This window comes from Zonotrichia leucophrys, chromosome 5 (genome assembly GCF_028769735.1).
Source record: "Zonotrichia leucophrys gambelii isolate GWCS_2022_RI chromosome 5, RI_Zleu_2.0, whole genome shotgun sequence".
Taxonomy (NCBI): Eukaryota; Metazoa; Chordata; class Aves; order Passeriformes; family Passerellidae; genus Zonotrichia; species Zonotrichia leucophrys.
In genome coordinates this window covers 51,000,557-51,017,978 of record NC_088175.1, presented here as the reverse complement: position 1 = coordinate 51,017,978, position 17,422 = coordinate 51,000,557, and positions in this window count along the sequence as shown.

The following is a 17,422-nucleotide window of genomic DNA, read 5'->3' as shown; positions in this document are numbered from 1 at the left end:
CTTGAACCCCTATTCTAAATCCCCAAAATTCTACTTTTTACCCTGTGACAAATTCACTATCATTCTGTCCAAACTCTTGTGGCTTGCAACTCTTCACACAAAGTTGGTAATTGTTTCCATGGGCTAAAATCAAAGGCACAGGTGTTTGTGACTCTGTGCCAAGGCCTCTGAGTCCTCTGCCAGGGTCTCCAATCACCCAGGGCAGCCAGAGGGATGTCCTTGGTCCTGACAACTTCAGACCATCTAATGCAACAAAAGCTGTGAAAGGAGCAAGAGAAGTTAGAGCAGCAGTAGGAGCTACAGACAGAGTGGCTCTGTTGTTCAGTGCCACGTGTTCATTTGCTGGTAAAATCTGTGTACTGTGCTTGTGGATTGCAGTTCTTAGGATGGGAACATGCAGATTCTGTCTTATTCTTGTGGGTTAATTTATGAAGTTGTGTGGCTGTGGATGGAATTCTGTAATTCTTGTGTGTTGCTTTATAAACTTGTGCTGCTATTGATATTGTCAGTATTGTAGAAGTGTAGATGTGAGGATTTTGATGATATGAAATGTGAGTTTGGGGATTGAACCAAGGTCAGGACAGAGTCCAGAGTCAATGGTGCCTGCACAAGGGATACTTGTACCATATTTGCTGTTTCTTCTGCAAGGGCCCTCTAGAAGGATGCCAGACATGGCATTTATTTAAAAGAAAATAAAAGGGGGGAAGTGTTGTGGGCGCAGAGTTTGTGGTGATTGGAGTGAGGCTGTGGCTGATCCCCAGTGGCTGCAGCTGTGCAGGACAGGTGAATGCTATTGAGGGTGAGGAGCCAGGGAGTGCCCAGGGGTGCTGAGCAATCACACAGGGAGCAGAGGGCACACAGGGGCAGTGTGCGTGAGATGAAGGGAATGGAAGGTTGTGCTGAAGAGCAATAAGGAGCAGTAGGTGCTTGAATCCTCCTTTGGTGTCCTCGTGGCATTGTCTTTGCCCCAATATTGGGTAAAGTGTGTGAAGCTTGTGAGTGTTTAAGATAAAGGGACAGTATTTTATTGTAATGCAAATGATTAATTTTGGATTAGCGTGCAGAGATTTTTTTGGACTGATTTAGTTGTAGAGTCATATACTATTTTACTGTTTTCTCTGCTCTGACATGTTCTCTGAATGTGTGTTGGCGTGATTATCTGAGTGTATGCTGATGGCTTTGTATTTCTTTTTGGATTTATTTGCTTGTAGTGAAATAAAATTAACTAGTGGACTTAGAGACCCTAAAATAGAATGAGGCCCTTGCTGCAGCTTATCCATAGCATTGTAAAGACATTTCTGTCCTAACTAAATTACAGCACAAGGTTAAGGCAAGATAGCTGCTGAATGCACATATTGGCCTAAGTTTAATCTACATAATGATTTTACTAAAGAAGAGAAATGATGTTTGGATTTTTTTCCAACGAGATATCAACTGCACAATAAAATGGGCTGGCCTTGCAGCATAATTTCAGATTGTGTGCCACAGAAGGCTATAATTTTATGCTGTTGTGGTAAATAACTTACACCATTCTTTCTCAGATGTTAGAAAATAAAATCGTGATGCTGGAGCAACTGGTTTAAAGGGTTGGTAGCAATGGTTTGATTCCCTCTGCTCAGAAGGGATTTCCCTCTCTGTTGGGATATCTGTGCCAGGCTGAGCACAGCTCACAGTGCACTGAGGGAGGCAGGGCAGATCTATAGGATGTGTCTGGGGTCTGGCTGATCTGGAGTTCATTTCCCCACAGCAATCTCACAGTGCTGTGCCTTGCTTTGCTGGCTAGAAAGGTGCTGATAACAAAATTGCAAAACCAGTTTCCATGCCAGGATGCAGGGAACAAAGATGAAAGGTGGATGGATGGCAGGTGAGGCTGCAGCTGTGACTGGGCACAATATGATGCCTCTGCTGCATTATTTATTTCACATAATATCAAAGTTTGTGCAGTCTTGCACTGGGAAAAGTGAGTTCCTGTGCCCATCCAGCACTTTCTCCTATGCCACTCTATATGTGCAGAGTTTGTCACAGGTGTCTCAAGCCAAATGTGCATGGCAGCAGCCTGAGGTGCCCTCAGCAGCAGAATCTGGGCAGGGATGTTTTAAAGGGCCAAAGCTGCTGCACTGATCGAGGGATGAACACTGAAGTTTCTGGCTGCTTCTTGTTTGTGATGTTCCGGCCCATTGCAGCTGACATGACCTGTGTGGAACTTCCTTGTACCTACTTCAAACTCACATGTGGCTTTCAGACCTTAGTTCTGTTTCATATCCAAATTCTTCTCAGGAAGGAAAATGGGAGGGTAAAACTAACAACATTCTTGGTGGAGAGAAAGTGGGTAATATAACCCAAATGAATTTAGCAAGGAATGTATTTTCATACTGGTTTAATCAGCTACAAATACAAAATGTTACAGAGAATGTAATTTGAAGAAACTAGGGTTTAGGTACTGTTGCTGATATTTTTCTCCTTTTTTTTCTCTCTTTTTTTTTCTTAACTGAGTTTTTTAGGCTGATGTTATTATTGATTTATTTGTACAGTCCATGCTTAAATGCTGACCAGGGAACTGTTTTTGCTTCCAGCTTTAAAAATTAAAAATATTTTATGCAATTTCCTGAGTGAAGTGGATGTGCTGATTACATTTCACAAGATTCCAACACAAACAGATCTTTGGAAAAAAATCTCCTTTTTTGTTATTTCAGGTGGTGTGGGTGTGTTGCTCTGACATGAAATTGTTAGGGTTCTTCTAAGACTGCTTCAGAGGTGTAAGATTTCAGGATTAAAATGCTTAAACAGGATTAAGGACAATGAGCTTCAACTTTGTGCCTTTTAAAATTATTGAAAAGTGTCATTGCCTATTACCTTTAAGCCTTTGCGACTTTTAAAGCATAATCATCTTGAAAAGCAGTTTAAATGGTTGGTGCAGTCACTTAAAATGTTCATCTGCTTCATGCCTAGTTAAGTTGGACCAGTGATTTGTTGTTCGTTTACTGTCCTTGTCAATAGATTTACAGAATTTAACATCTCTCCTCTTGAAACTTTTGACATTCCTCTTGCAATGGTTTTTCTGAAATAGCTTACAGATAACAGTAATTCCAGAGCCAGTGGCCTAGAAAATAAGATATGTGAGTTTCAGTCTCTGATCCAAGAACTTTTACTTACACAAGCAAAATAAAATACTTTCAGCAGAAGGGTTAAACAGCTCAAGGTAATTTATTCTCTCACCTGAGTACCATGGATGAAATGAATGAAAATACAAGGTGGCTATTGAGAGATACTGTTCTGTTTTGGTTTTGGTTTTTTTTTTTTTTTTTTTTCCAGAAGGTCTGAGAAAAATCTTTGAATAATATTTATGATTTTTTTTTTTTAATTGTGTGTTAAATGCTGAGTGGACAATATTTTAGTCTTTGGCTGTCTGTGGGAAGTTTTAGGTTGGGTTTGGATGCAGTTTGAATGATATTTCAGGGAAGTGAGATTTCAGTGGAAATACCGGAGGTGGGAAAATGATGCTGCTCATGAAAATTATGATCCTCTACTGATGCTAAATCCCTGATTGCTTTTTCACCTGTGTCCCTTGGTATCTGAGTTAAGCTTTTGCTGCACACAGCTGGTTGGCAGGACATGGATGTGTGGATGATAACTCTCATTTCTGCACTGCTTGTGTTTCCTGTGTGCTCCACAGGGAGGCTGGCTGGGAAGAGAAACATTGAATTGGCATTTTGACTTCACAAGTATTGCAACACTGTGCTACTGTTTGCTTTTAGTTTTCCACAATTTCAATTGTAAATTTTGTGCATGTCGTGTACAAAAAGGATTTGCAGTCTAGGCTTTCTAGACCAAATCACTGGGAAGCAAAAGACACACCTCAGGAGCTGCTGATATGATCTACAAAGCTTGTCTGGGGATTGCTTTGTTTTCTCCTTTCTGCTTAATACTCAGAAGCATTTTTGTTCTGTTTTATCTTGGGACTTGTTCATGAGTAGAAACATATATGAAATTACTTTTTTATTTCCATAAAGATTTCATACATACTTCACTCATAGTCTTAATATATGTGTATATTTAAATGTATGAAAAACATTGGGCTAAGTTTTAGTATTACTTCAGTTTCTTAACACAAAAGCAAAGTAAATTGAATTATCGTGTTCTCAAAAAAGAATTCTTGTCCAGGTGTGTATAGTTAATAAAATTACACAGTGTGCTCTTTAATTAACATTGAGACAATATATAATGGGTGAAAAATGCTGCCTTGTAATGAAATCAAAGAACTTGATTTAAATTTCACGAGTTATATATCTGAATCTTTGCTAGATCAAGGACATGTTAAGTAACTTTCCTCTGCCAAAGTTATGGCATGTCTGAAAGGTGCTGGCTTTCATAAATGGCCCTTTGGCTTGCCAGGTGCAAAGCACATGTGTGCTTTTCCAGGGTGTGGGAGCCTGGGTTGCCCTGCGCAGCCGAGTGAGGGAAGATTTCTTTGTTTTTCATTGAATTCCATTGTTTTCAAACAATTGTTTCATTTGTCTGAAGCAATCTGGCTTTTTAGTAGTGGCTGGCATGTGAAGGAGTGCTTTACTGCTCCAGTGACACATCTCTGTGAAAGGCACTGTCTCGAGCAAATGTAATTAAATATTATCTAGGCACCAGATCATGATGTGTTTTCCATGACTTTGGTTTAATTTTGTTTCTTACTTTGCTGCCATGCTGTTGTTGTTGGTTATGATTAAAGGCACACTCTGCTAGGCAACTAAATCCAATTGGAAATGTGAACTTTTAAAAATAATATACTAAAGACTTACTGGTAGAGCATAAACCAAGTTCAAACAATGTCTGGAACTAACATTAAAAGCCAGAAGTGATTGCCCTTTCAAAAACAGCCTCAGAAAAACCTTGGCAGTAAAGTAAATTATAACTAATTATGTGTGTGCAGTACCACACAAATAAATGCTATGTACAGAAAAGTTATTACTTGAAGTTTTCCTTTCTATTCCCAGTTACAAAAGATAACTTGTAGATTACTTTTCTGCACTTTAGGTCCACATGAAATTCCCTCCGTAGTTTTTTTTAGGGGAATCAAAAGCAAAAACCATAAGACAAAAAAAACAACAGTCTAATATAAAACCTTGACTCACAGCAGCTTGAGGCAGAGTTTGTAATCCAGTTTTCTGGATAAACGAGTTCTCCCTGTTGCTGGAAAAGGGAGGGTCGGGATGAGAGCCTCTCACAGATTTCAAATGTAGCTTGATTTGTAACATCACTGGTTTCAGTGCTCTGTACTTGCAATAGTGCTTTTAAAAGCTGTTTTTTCCTCAGGTAATAAGTTATGGTATGTGTCTAAGTGGGTAGATTTTTGAGAAGTTGCTCAGCAGTGTAAATCTGAAAAGCCTTTCCTAAAATTTCTCTCAAGTAATGGGAGGCAAGGGGAAAATTAAAGTTACTTGGGTTGGCTCTCATCTCACCTAACTTCAGCCCTGATTGGCATGCTCAGGGTGCAGCAGTGCTCTTTGAGAAAGGCAGGTGATTCCAGAGGTGTGTGGATTTTCCAGGGTGTGCCACTGCTCTTCTGGGGGCATTGCTGTGTGGGGTCTGCAGCTTCACAGAGCCACGTGTCCAGCCTGTGCCTCTGCAGCCCATGGCTCCTCTAGCACCTGCTGTGTCTGTTCCAGCCACTGTCACAGCTTCATTCTGAGCCTTACCTGTGGCATTCTTCCCTTACAATCCCAGGCTGAACCCCACTTTGATTAAAAACAAGCAAAGAACAAAATCTAAAGCTGCTGTGAAAATCAAGGAGGTTTATTGTTGTGATTTGTAAGCTAATGTTCCAGCAATCTACTGAGAATCAACTAATGCATGTTGTGTTTTTGGTAAACAATGCTACTGGCCAATCAAAATTCAGTTTCTATTTGTTTGGGTTCCAGTTCCTCCCAGACATAAGTTGTCCCTGTCTGTCAGATTTCATTTTTAGTGTCTCATAGTTAATTTAACTCTCAGTCAGGTGGAGAAAACTGAGAAGCAGTCTCAGAAGTTAGAAAGACAAATTTTGTCTATGTGGCTGTGTGGGTTTTGGGTAGGACAGAGTATCCTGAGTCCTTGAGGAGTTTCCAGTGTGAGTTGAGCAGGACCAAAATGGGTCACAGAGCAATGGCCAGTGTGGGTGGTGCATCTGGTCCCCTGTGGTATTTTTGGAAGGAAATGATGAATCTGAATCCATGTTCTCAGAACCCTAATTTATTATTTTATGGTAGTATATATTATATGATATAATGGATATGATATGATGGATATTATATTAAAATATAGCATATTATAATATAATATATTAATATATTATATTGAAGAATGGTATACGAAACTATACTAAAGAATAGAGAAAGGATCCTTACAGAAGGCTTAACAAGATACTAATTAAAAACTTGTGACCTCTTCCAGAGTCCCGACACAGCTTGGCTGTGATTGGTCAGTAAGTTAAAACAATTCCCATGTTGGGTAAACAGTCTCCAAACCACATTCCAAAGCAGCAAAACAGAGGAGAAGCAAATGAGATAATTATTGTTTTCATTTTTCTCTGAGGCTTCTCAGCTTCCCAGGAGAAGAAATCCTGATGAAGGGATTTTTCCAGAAAATATGGCAGTGACAGTCCCCTCCATCATTGCCTGCTGCAATGAAACAAACAAAGGCAACAAATGATACTCCCAAAATTTTACTCTGTTAAATTAAACTCCCTGCAAATTGTCTGGAAGATGATTTTGGTGAAGAAACCTGTAGGAGACTTCTGGAGCCTGTGCAGTTGAGACATGGTGAGGTAGGGAGCTGAGGAGATGCATAAAGTTTTGGAGCGCAGGGTAGTAATGATATTGCAACATTGGAGATTGTGATATGTGAAAAAAACAGGATCTTCTAAATGAAATCTGATTAATGTACTTTAAAATATGTTCTTTCATGAGAGTGGAATATCCAGTATATAACCTTTGATTTTGTGTGTTCACTGTCACTAGCCTGTGACTCACTCATGCTCCTAGCTCACCTAACTCTGTTTTCTCCTGCTTTCCAGAATCTCTGCAAACACATTTTTAAATACAGACGTGTTGCAATGAGTGAAATGTTTAGAAATTTCTGAGAAATTCTTGCTGAGAAATTGATAAATAAAATTACATAAATCAGGGAATCTGACCTAAATTTTCAATTTCAAGGGGTTTGAACATTTCTTATAATTTCCAAACATTGCAACTAACAGTGAACCCGTTACAATACCTTGATAAGTTTCTTTTTACCCTCCACTTTTTTTGTTGTGATCATTTGATAATTTCAGCTTCAGTTTGCAGGAGTACCCTTTAGTTTCTTGAGTGTTATTCATGTGTTGGTGTTACATCTTTTCTATGTCATTTTCCACACACGTTTTCCTGGCAGAACATGAAGGGATCTGCTCTGAACTAATGTTCTTTATTTTGTGAGCCCCAAGAAGCTGTTCTGATGTATTTGAAGCTGACAATGGCAATTTTGTTTAAACTGTGTTTGCCAGGGCCACAGGGAAAATAGTTTGATCTTTTTATTGAATCAGGAATTAAGTCATTCCAGGTTTTTGTTATACTCCATGTCAACAAAGTTGTGGAAAGCTTGGGTTTCCTTTAGAAAGGATGGTTTAGACGTCCTGTGCCATGGGATTCATGCCAGTTTCTGAATTGTAATTTAAATACAATTTAAATGACAATTTAAAGACAATATAAATAATAAGTGTGCCAGGTGTGTGTTTAATGGGTGGGACTCACTGCCAGACCAGCATGTTGGCAAAAGCAGTGACATGATTTCTCTGAGCTGTGTGACACGAGCTCTGTGACAATAAAGCAAGAACTTTATAAAAGTCCAGAGCACTGCAGTGAGTTGGGTTTTGGTGCAGTCATTTCTTTCCATGAGACCTGTAAAAACTTGAAATGTGCAGTGAAAAATCATGAGGCAATAATTGACCTGCAGCAGTGATCCCACAGACTGCCTACATCTCATAGCTGAACCAACTCTGCTTAGTTTACATAACATTCAGTAATTCCACTTGCAGTATATTTTTCCCTCACTAGATGTCTTAGTTGCTCTGTAAAACCGTGGACATGGTGTGGTCCTTGGTAAACTCAGTCTTGGAAAAGAGCTGGAGATGTGACATTACTGGGTTCTTCAATATTTCTGAAATCATAATTGGCAAACCTCCTGTTCCTCCACCCCTGCATTTGGGAACCTTCTCTGGATTTAGGTACCTAAAATGTACATTCCTTATAACATATAATTGTACCCCATAGCACTAAGTTTGCCTTTTGAGAAGGGATGGGCACTTTTGGATCTGAAAACAATTCTGTCAAACAAAACAATCCTAGCATCAATTAAAGGTCTGTGATATTTTTCCAGTTATTGACTCAGTAGAAAATAATGTTGCTGTTCCCATTAGCCTTAGTTTCTTACAATATGGAATTGTCCAACTTGATTTAAGTAATAAAAAGATTGTGAAGCAAGTAATTAAAAGAAAATATCACTTAATTGGTGCATTAGGCAAATGGCAAGGAGTTTGGCTTAGACATTTTCAATCTATTCTGTTTGGATGAAAATTGTGATAGCAATGATTGGGATTTTTCTTCTGTTTAGTTAAATTCTGGGCCCTGAGACGTTTCTAAGTTCTCTTATTGCTGGAAGTTCATTCTCCTCAAGTATTTTGGAATGCAAATATTTCATCTTTGGCACGCCTCATACCTTCCAGGTGTTCCCTCCTGGAGTTCTTCTGAACCCCCTAATAATATTCTGTTTCTCTCCTGTTTCTCCCCTTCCAGGTAGGCCTTGATAGCACAGGCAGGGTACAGGAAGGCAGGGGAATAAAAGGAATTTTCTCCTTTTGTCACAAGGCCAGTGTAAGGGAGGGGTGCAACAATTAATGTGCAGTCAGTTCTGAGACATCAGCTGGTTTGGCATGGTCTGAACTGCACACACAGCCCGCGCTGCTGTGGGGTTCTGTCACTGTCACATTGTCTGAAAAATCCCTTTGCCCAGGATTTCTTCTCCTGGGAAGCTGAGAAGCCTCAGGAAAAAAAGGAAAATAATAATTATCTCATTTGCTTCTCCTGTGTTTTGCTCCTTTGGAATGTGTTTGGAGATTGTTTACCTGCAGGTGATTGTTTCATTGGTTTCATGTGAATTGTTTTCACTCAGTGGCCAATCAGTGCCAAGCTGTGTTGGGGCTCTGGAGAGAGTCATGAGTTTTCACTATTATCTTTTACCCTTCTGTCTGTATCCTTCCTGTATTCTTTAGTATAGTTTTAATATAGTATTCTTTAATATACTCTAGTATCATAAAATTATAAATTAGCCTTCTGAGAACATGGAGTCAAAGTCATCATTCATTCCTTGATCTGGGAACCCCACAAATATAAGAGGCTTCCTTTGGATTCCTATTTCAGGGAAGAAGTGCGCTTCCTGTAGATATTGCCTATAAATTTTTGTGTTGGTGTATGTGCTTTAAAAAGCTTCTCCAAGTTTCTTCGGATTAAGGACGCAACTTCTAAACAAGGCAGACGGTTCATTTCACCAGTTGCTTAAATCTTAATCAGTATGTTTTCATCTAATAAAAGCAGAAAGAGAGCTGATATTTAATTGCATTGTTGGAGGCTTGATTTTCACAAAATATTTCATAAAGTGTTGTGGGAAGACTCAACTGCTGTGGAAAGCAAAAATATGACCTTACTGTTCTTTCTATTGCTGAATATTTGTGACTGGCTAAAATATTTACAAAAGAGTTAATCTGCACATCTAAAGAGGATCCAAAGATTAAAAGCAGCTGAGGAGGGCAGTTCAATTCTGGCACAGGATCTGGCTGTATTTTCCCTATGGATATACATGTGAAATACAGGAAATTACATTCCATGTGTTAAGTCTGTGTGGTGAAGGTGAAATATCAGATTCATTCTAAATTTTGACGTGTCTCATTAGGCTGCAAGCATTCAGGCTCTGTTTGTTTTTGAGGTGGAACACACGAGTGCAGGCATTAGCTGCTGTCCTGGGGAGGTTTTGTGTTCCCTGCCCCATGCCCAAGGACGGCTGATGTTGGGTTGAGCTGGGTCTGGGGCAGGAGGGAGCCCTGGGGCTCTTCCACAGCCTCACTCCAGGGTGTCTGTCCTGCTGTGTGCTCTGGGGTTTTGGGGGATTTTTGCTTTGCTAGTGAGAAGAATAGCAGATTTGTCTTTAGCTGTGTGTCTGCTGGTAAATAAAACTAGCTCTGGAAGGTAAAAGAAACAATGGGAAGGATTCCACAGATTGATGAATGGAAAAAGGATATTTGCTTTCACAAATAAACTTTAGATTTGCTGGTAAACAAAATCAGATGTTGAGCGATGAAACAATGGAGAAGAAAAACCTTTAAATTCTGTAAGAATTAAAAATTAAAAGGGAGGGTTATACATGAGAGGGAAATCTTTGGGAAATCTTAACCTCTCAAGTCCCTCAGCCAATGGGGAAAGAGAGAAGGGAAATGCAGCCAGGAAATTGGGATAGAAAGGGAGGCTGTGTCCTCCAAAACTTTGAGAGATCCCAGGGGAATGCCCCATGGCCTCTCCCTTTTTTGGAATAAAGCCAGAAAGAACTTTTCTGTCTCTTTTTTGGACATAAACCTCTGGTGTTTGTGGATTAATGTGCTGGTGTTTGCAAGGGTCCCAGGACCAGGAAAGAGATGAGAATCTTGACTCCATGTTTCAGAAGGCTGATTTATTATTTTATGACATATTATATTAAAAGAAAAATTATATACTAAAACTGTACTAAAAGAATAGAAGAAAGGATTTCATCAGAAGGCTTGAAAGAAATAGAAAATCATGGAATGATAACAGAATCTTGTGACTGATCAGAGAGTCGGAGACAGCTGGACTGTGATTGGCCATTAATTAGAAACAACTACATGAGACCAATCAAAGATGCACCTGTTGCATTCCACAGCAGCAGATAATTATTTATTTTCTTTTTCTCTGAGGCTTCACAGCTTCTCAGGAGAAAAAATCCAAAGGAAAGGATTTTTCAGAAAATATCACAGCTACAGATTAATTTTCCTAACCCTAGCTAGGGTTTGTGGTTAGCTTAGGCAAGGAGGATGGGTTTTTTCCTTTGCCTGGCCTCGGAGGCTGTGACAGCCATCCTCGGGTGGCTTTTGTGCCAAACTGGACACTTTGGTTTCTGTCCAAGGGCAGAGAGACCCAGCGGGACAGCCAGGGCTGCTCTGCAGCTGGCAAAGCCAGGCGGGAGCAAAGAATCCCCAATGCCCCTGTTCTGCTGCTGCCTTGGGCTGTTTGATGGTGATGTTCTGTTCCCTGATCCCTGCTGAGGGCCCGGGATCGGCTGCTGTGGCTCAATTGGAACCAGGGACCCCCTGGGTTTGTTCAGGCTGCCCCTGCCCAGCCCGGCTGTGCCTGCCCGGACTTTCTGGCTTCCACTTCGTGCTTTGGGCAAGGAGCTTCTGCTTTTTTCTTCCCCTGCTCTGGAGCTCTGGAGGCTTTTCACCAGCAAATCATTTTGGTGGTTGGGGGGGGGTTTTGGTTTTGTTTGGTTTTTTTTTTTTTTTGGTGGGTTTTGTGTTTTGTTTGGTTTTTTTTTTTTTTTTCTTTTGCTGTTGTTGATTTTGTTTTTTTTTCTTCTTTGAACTGTTTCGGCTTGACCTTCCTTGCAGTGTCTGGGAGGCACCCTGAACCCAAAAGCTTGGAAAGCAGAGTCAATTCTCTTTACAACACAAAAATTAATATTTTTTTAATATGGGTTTTTTTGGTTTTTTGTTGTTGTTGTTTAGTTTTGGCTTTTTGCTTTGTTTTTATTTTTTTGTTTGATTTTTTTTTAGTTAATCAGCAGCTCTCTTTTTCTGCCCTTTCACTCACCGCTATCCATTTCTGTCATTGGCACAAGAAGAGTTATTGAAACTCTTCCTTTTTATATGAAATGCTCATTCCAGGGCATTTTCTTCTGAAATTTGTCTCGAAACTGACACAGCTGTGAAGAGGGAACCAGCACCAGCAATTTCACAGGTTCCTGTCTGTTTTGCCCAAGCTGCAGCATGAATGTTTTGTTTTGTTTTCTTTTTCCCTTGAGATAGGGAACAGCACCAATTTTTTCTCCCTACCATGTTGCCTCTTTCCCTGGCACTTTGGTTTTTTTCCTATTGTGTGTGTGTATGTGGGGGGTAAGGCCTGACAATTCAATATCTAGCATTTATTCAGCATTTATTCACTTATTCCAGAGTGTTTTTCTCCTAAACTTGTCTCAAAACCAAGGCAATTGTTCATCCTGGTTTTAAGCTGTAAATCCTCATCTTGTCCTGGCTTGGCTTGGGTGGATGGCCCTCAGCCTTAAGAATTAAAACAATGCTCTGGAATTGGTAACCTGATCTTTGGCAGGCACATCCAGGAGCAGAGGGCAGGGGGCTCTGCCACCATTCAGCATTTTAGGGATAACTAAACGTGTGAACAGAGGATGCTCTGTGACATCCCCTGCTAACATCTGTGCACATCTGCATGCTGTGCATATGAACATTGATCTTGTCACCTCCTGCAAGATCCCAGTGGTGGTAAAGTTCTGGAAACCCAAGTTAGTGGAAAAACATTTTAAAAATGTTCTTTGGATTCTTGTTTACGTGATGGAACAAGCAGGAGGAAGCTGCAAACAGGCAGCCCTTCATTCTGCTCCCCAAATTGTTGGGATGCTGCCAGCCCATTGCAGTTCTTGTGGCTTGCCTTTGTGCTTGCTTCACTCTGTTTTCTAGCTGTTGTCATGAAGTAGGCACAGAAATCCATGAAAACCAGAACTTGCTGTTGCTAAAAAGATAAATGGTCAGAGTGAGAGGAAGGGGTGCTGCCTTTGACATCTGTGCTGGCAGCACATTTTATTTATTTATTCCTGGTGTCTGTAGGAGGGCTTGAAGTGCAGGACTGCTGAGACTGAGGTACCTCAGCAAAAGAGAGATTCATGGCAAAGATTTTGGGAGTCTGCTCTGACATTTTGCCTTTTAGGCAAGCTGTACCTCTGCCATGGACTCCTGAGCTGCAGCTTCCCCCTTCCTGACAAGCTGATTTTTCCTACAGACTTTCTGCAAGGGCATATAATGCAAATGGCTTTGAAATGAAAGGTGGTGGATATAGCTCTGATATTTGGAAAAAATTCTTTACCCAGAGGGTGCTGAGGCACTGACACAGGCTGCCCGGAGAAGCTGTGGCTGCCCCTGGATCCCTGGAAGTGCCCAAGGCCGGGCTGGATGGGGCTCTGAGCAGCCTGGGATGGTGGAAGGCGTTCCTAGCCATGGCAGGGTGATTGCAACAAAGCTCTTCCAATTCAAACCCTTTTAGGATTGTAATTAAGGTGCTGCAGGCAGAAAAAAGCTCATTCCAGGTGATTGGGGAGCAACCAGGCAGTTCTACCAATGCACAGAAACCAGGCACAGGCAGGGCAGGGGAAAGTTGTGACAGGGGAGGGCTGAGCTGCTGTTAAGTGTGTAAGCCAGAATTATTCCAAATAATTATTATAGTTTCTACAAGCACAAATCTCTCTTCAAAGCCCAATATTAACACATTACCATGCATTTTTAATCTGGGGAGTGCTGTATCTTCTAGGAAAAAGCATAACTGTGACAATTTTCAGTAAGTGTTTCTTGATGAGGCTATACCTTAGTGGTTTTACTTTCCCTGAATTATCTTGTCCAGCATAGGACATGGCTAAACATGTATAAAGGTGTGTATATTTTGTTTGTTAATTGAGTATTGTGTGACTGGTCTGCATTTTTGTTGATTTTTACCTAATAGGATATAGCTGTAATCAGAATTATTATGAAGAATAGCACTGATATTTGCTGCCCTCTAGCACGTGTTGAATTTTCAGGTGATTGGAGGAGAAATTTTCTGTATTATCCTGTTTCAGTGTCTGAAGCCAGACCAATTTTTGAGACAGAAAGCTCAAGCTGTTTTTAGAAAGAGGGCACAGTGTACAGAGGAATGACAATATTTTGTTGAAATCAGAAATGACAGCATTTAAAATCTTGTATAGGTAAAAATTCCTGGGTGTTATGGCTTAGAGGGTGCAGTGATGCTGGTAGGTTGACAGTCAGACTTGATCTTAAAGGACTTTTCCAACCTTGGTGATTCTAAAATTCAATGTTCTGGAGTAAGGCCCTTGAGCTCAAGCCCTGAATTAAGCCTGAGTGTTAAAAACTGAAGCTAAGCAAAGCTCATGCATGTTGTTCTGGTTTGTACTTGATCAGGATTCAAAAGGCAGCAAGTGATACAGCGCAAAGGAACAAGATAATTTTTGAAGCTGAGGATGTTGAAATTGGTTCAATTTCCTCTTCCAGTTATACAAGTGTTGGTGAATAACTTGGTGCTTTGAAAGGGTGGGAGAGGAGGCAGATGAAGAGAAATTTTTTTGCAAGATCAGGATCATCCTTTGCCCCATAGGAGTGGGCAGATGTCAGAGCTGAAGGATTCCTATCCTGATCATATTAAGTTATTGGACTTTCCATTACCATTTAATACTTTAGAAGAAAGACTTTGCAGCAACTGTTCTTTTTTTCTGCCTGCAGGGTTACATTTCTGCAAAATAACATTTTGCAGTGTTGTGATGAGAGCATTATGGATGCTGCCAACAGGCAGAGAGAGCACAGGATGGTGAAACAGAAACAAATTGACCTGGGGTCAGCCCTGTGCCTTGTTGTGTGAACCACTCTCAGTTCCCTGTGTTCATCTTCTCTTTTGTGGTTGGAACAAACAGAGAAGAAAAAATAATTCAGTGTTCTTGATGGAAGATAATAAAAAAACCTCAAACAACATGAATAGAAGTATCCCTGCTTACAGTTAGAAACATCCACTTAACTGACTTCCATGCAAAGGAAGTGTCCCTTTATGGGGTTCTGTTTGTGGGGCCTGGAAGAGGTGGTGATGCAGGTTTTTAATCTGCCCCTTTCCCTCTCGGTGTGAGTGCTCTCTGCTGGTGCTCAGTGACTCTGGGCTCTGGCCAGCCGGTTTCTGGCACAAGGGGACCTGCAGGAAGTAGCACAGAGAAGCAGCATCCCTTGCCAAAATCTGCTGCTGTAGCAGTTCATCCTCTGCCCATTCTGTCCTGTCTCCTGCAAGAGTTCCCTTTATTTTCGTGTTGGATATGTTATTTTCTCTGTAGTCAGGCTGCCGCATCTCACTTTGTTGTCAAAACTGTTTTTTTTTCAAAAAATTGCCCATTTCAGGTAATTGTTTATCCAGTAGAGAATGGCAAATTGCACAGTTTTGGTGTTTTTTACCTCTTGATTTGGCCGCTTGTGCCAAGATCTTTGGTAGCTTCTGCTGCCGGAGGCCTGTGAGGATGGCACACAAGGGTATCTGTACTCCTAGGAGGAGTGAGAGAGGAAACTCCTGGGCACAGTTCTTGTAAGTCTCCTCTCTGCACTCCAATGAAACTCTTTAATTAAGTAAAGGTCTGTTCATGAAGAAAGTCTGGTCTGAGTTGCTGCTAGCTGCAGAAGAACTTTCAGCTACAAGGGGATCAGGATTTTCCTCTCCTGGTTTTTCCTTTCCTGGTGTCACAGTTGCACAGCCTGTTAAAAATATTTCCCAGTAAACTTCTCTATTAATTCCTGGGAAAACCTGAATATACTTACTTTGGAGTGAAGGTGGCTTGTCTGCAGATTGGTTTTGTCTTGTTTCTCAGATATTTAGCCTGGATTGAGGGTAGCATGTGTACTTTTGCACAGCATTGATGGTTTGCACTGAGTTTTAGCTCAGCTCATGGCAGCAACAGCTACTGAACATCCTGAGTGCCTGTACATGTAATTTGGGTAATTATGCAGGGGGCTGTTACCCAGCAAAGCTGCCAAAGCATTCCTGACTTTATTGACATTTCATGGGGCCTTTTTCTTCACAAAAATCACTATTTCTTGTCATTAGGGCTACTGGTGGCAATAATGCCCTGCATATTTGGATCTAAATGAAGGGCTCTGATATCTTTGTCAGCAGCAACATAATCTGTGTGTTTGGTTAGTAGTTATAATAGTTATTTGTATCCTATTTGTAGGACTACAAGTGCTCAGTTTGTACAAGGATGATCAGAGTGTAACTGATTGACATTATTATTATTATTATTACTATTATTATTAGAGTTAAGGGCTGGATGCAGAGCTGAGCAGGCTGATAACACCTCTGTAAGAAACTTCTTGTTGAATTTGTGTGGCCAGTATATTCTAAATAAAAATTTGTGACCTGGTGCTTTCAGGTCAGCCTGAGTAACTCCATGTTTAAAGAGGTTCAGAACAGAAAATCAACCCATGCACCTTCCTTTTTTGAGGTGGAAAGGTGGTAGGAGATAGAGGGAATGTCTGCAGCCATTGAAACTGCCTGCTTAATTGGTTTTGATCATATAAGCTCATGAAGTTCAACTGTGACCTTTTTAAAGCTTATTCCAAATGTAAAGGAGTTTCAGGCATCTGAAGCAAGTCCATGAAGTTGTAAAATCCTGGCCCTGTCAATGGAGATCTTCTGAACTGCCAATGAAGGAGCAGTACGCACCATGTGAGATGAGACTATGAGCTGTTTAACTCCAAATGCAGGAGCAATGTGCCCCCTGTAAAATGAGATTCTGAGCTGTTTGCTGCAGGCCATGTGCAGGTTCAGAGGGTCAGACATGGCCACAGCCTCTCCTGTTGTTTTTGGGCTCTCGTGTGTTGTGGTTGCTTGATCGTGTGGATTTTGGTTTCAGTTCTTTTTCCATGGCTCTGGGTTTTGAGAACAGACCAATTTCAAGAAAAATCCAACAAGTTGTAAAGTTCACAAAGGCTGAGAGCAGTGATTGCTTTTAGACTGGAGTAATTGAAAGGACTGGGATTGTTTAATGTAAATATAGTGTGTCCAAGTTATGGGCAATGGAAAGAGCAGAGCTTGGGTGTTGGTGGTTGGGTAAAAGAGCCACAAAGAAAACAGAGGCATTCAGGGTCATACCAGCCCTTAGTAACTTCCTTACTTAGACCAGCTGCTGCTAAACTACTCAGAATTTAGAGGCAAACAAAACCAAAGGTGGAGAAATGGTGCTCTTGTTTAAGTGAAGTCCAGGAATTAGTTGGATAAATAATGTGAGGGGTGGAAGAGGGATTCCCTTCTGCTGGATGTGCTGACCCTTTGCCAGCTGTGGCTCCAAATTTAAACTGGTGTTTTCCTTGTTTTTGTGGTTTTCCCTGTAAGAAGCTTTTCCTATCATCTTTCCACTCAGTAAATGTGGGCGCCCTTTGTTTAAAGAGTGCCTGGGGATAGAGCAAAAATTTCAAGGACTTAATTTCAAATGTATAAGGTTGTTAAATACTGGTGGTGCTGAAAGGAGAGTGTCTCGCTTGTTTCACAGTACTGAAAATTTGCCTAGGGGCTCATAGGTGGCCATCTAAATAACATGCTAAGATTTTCAA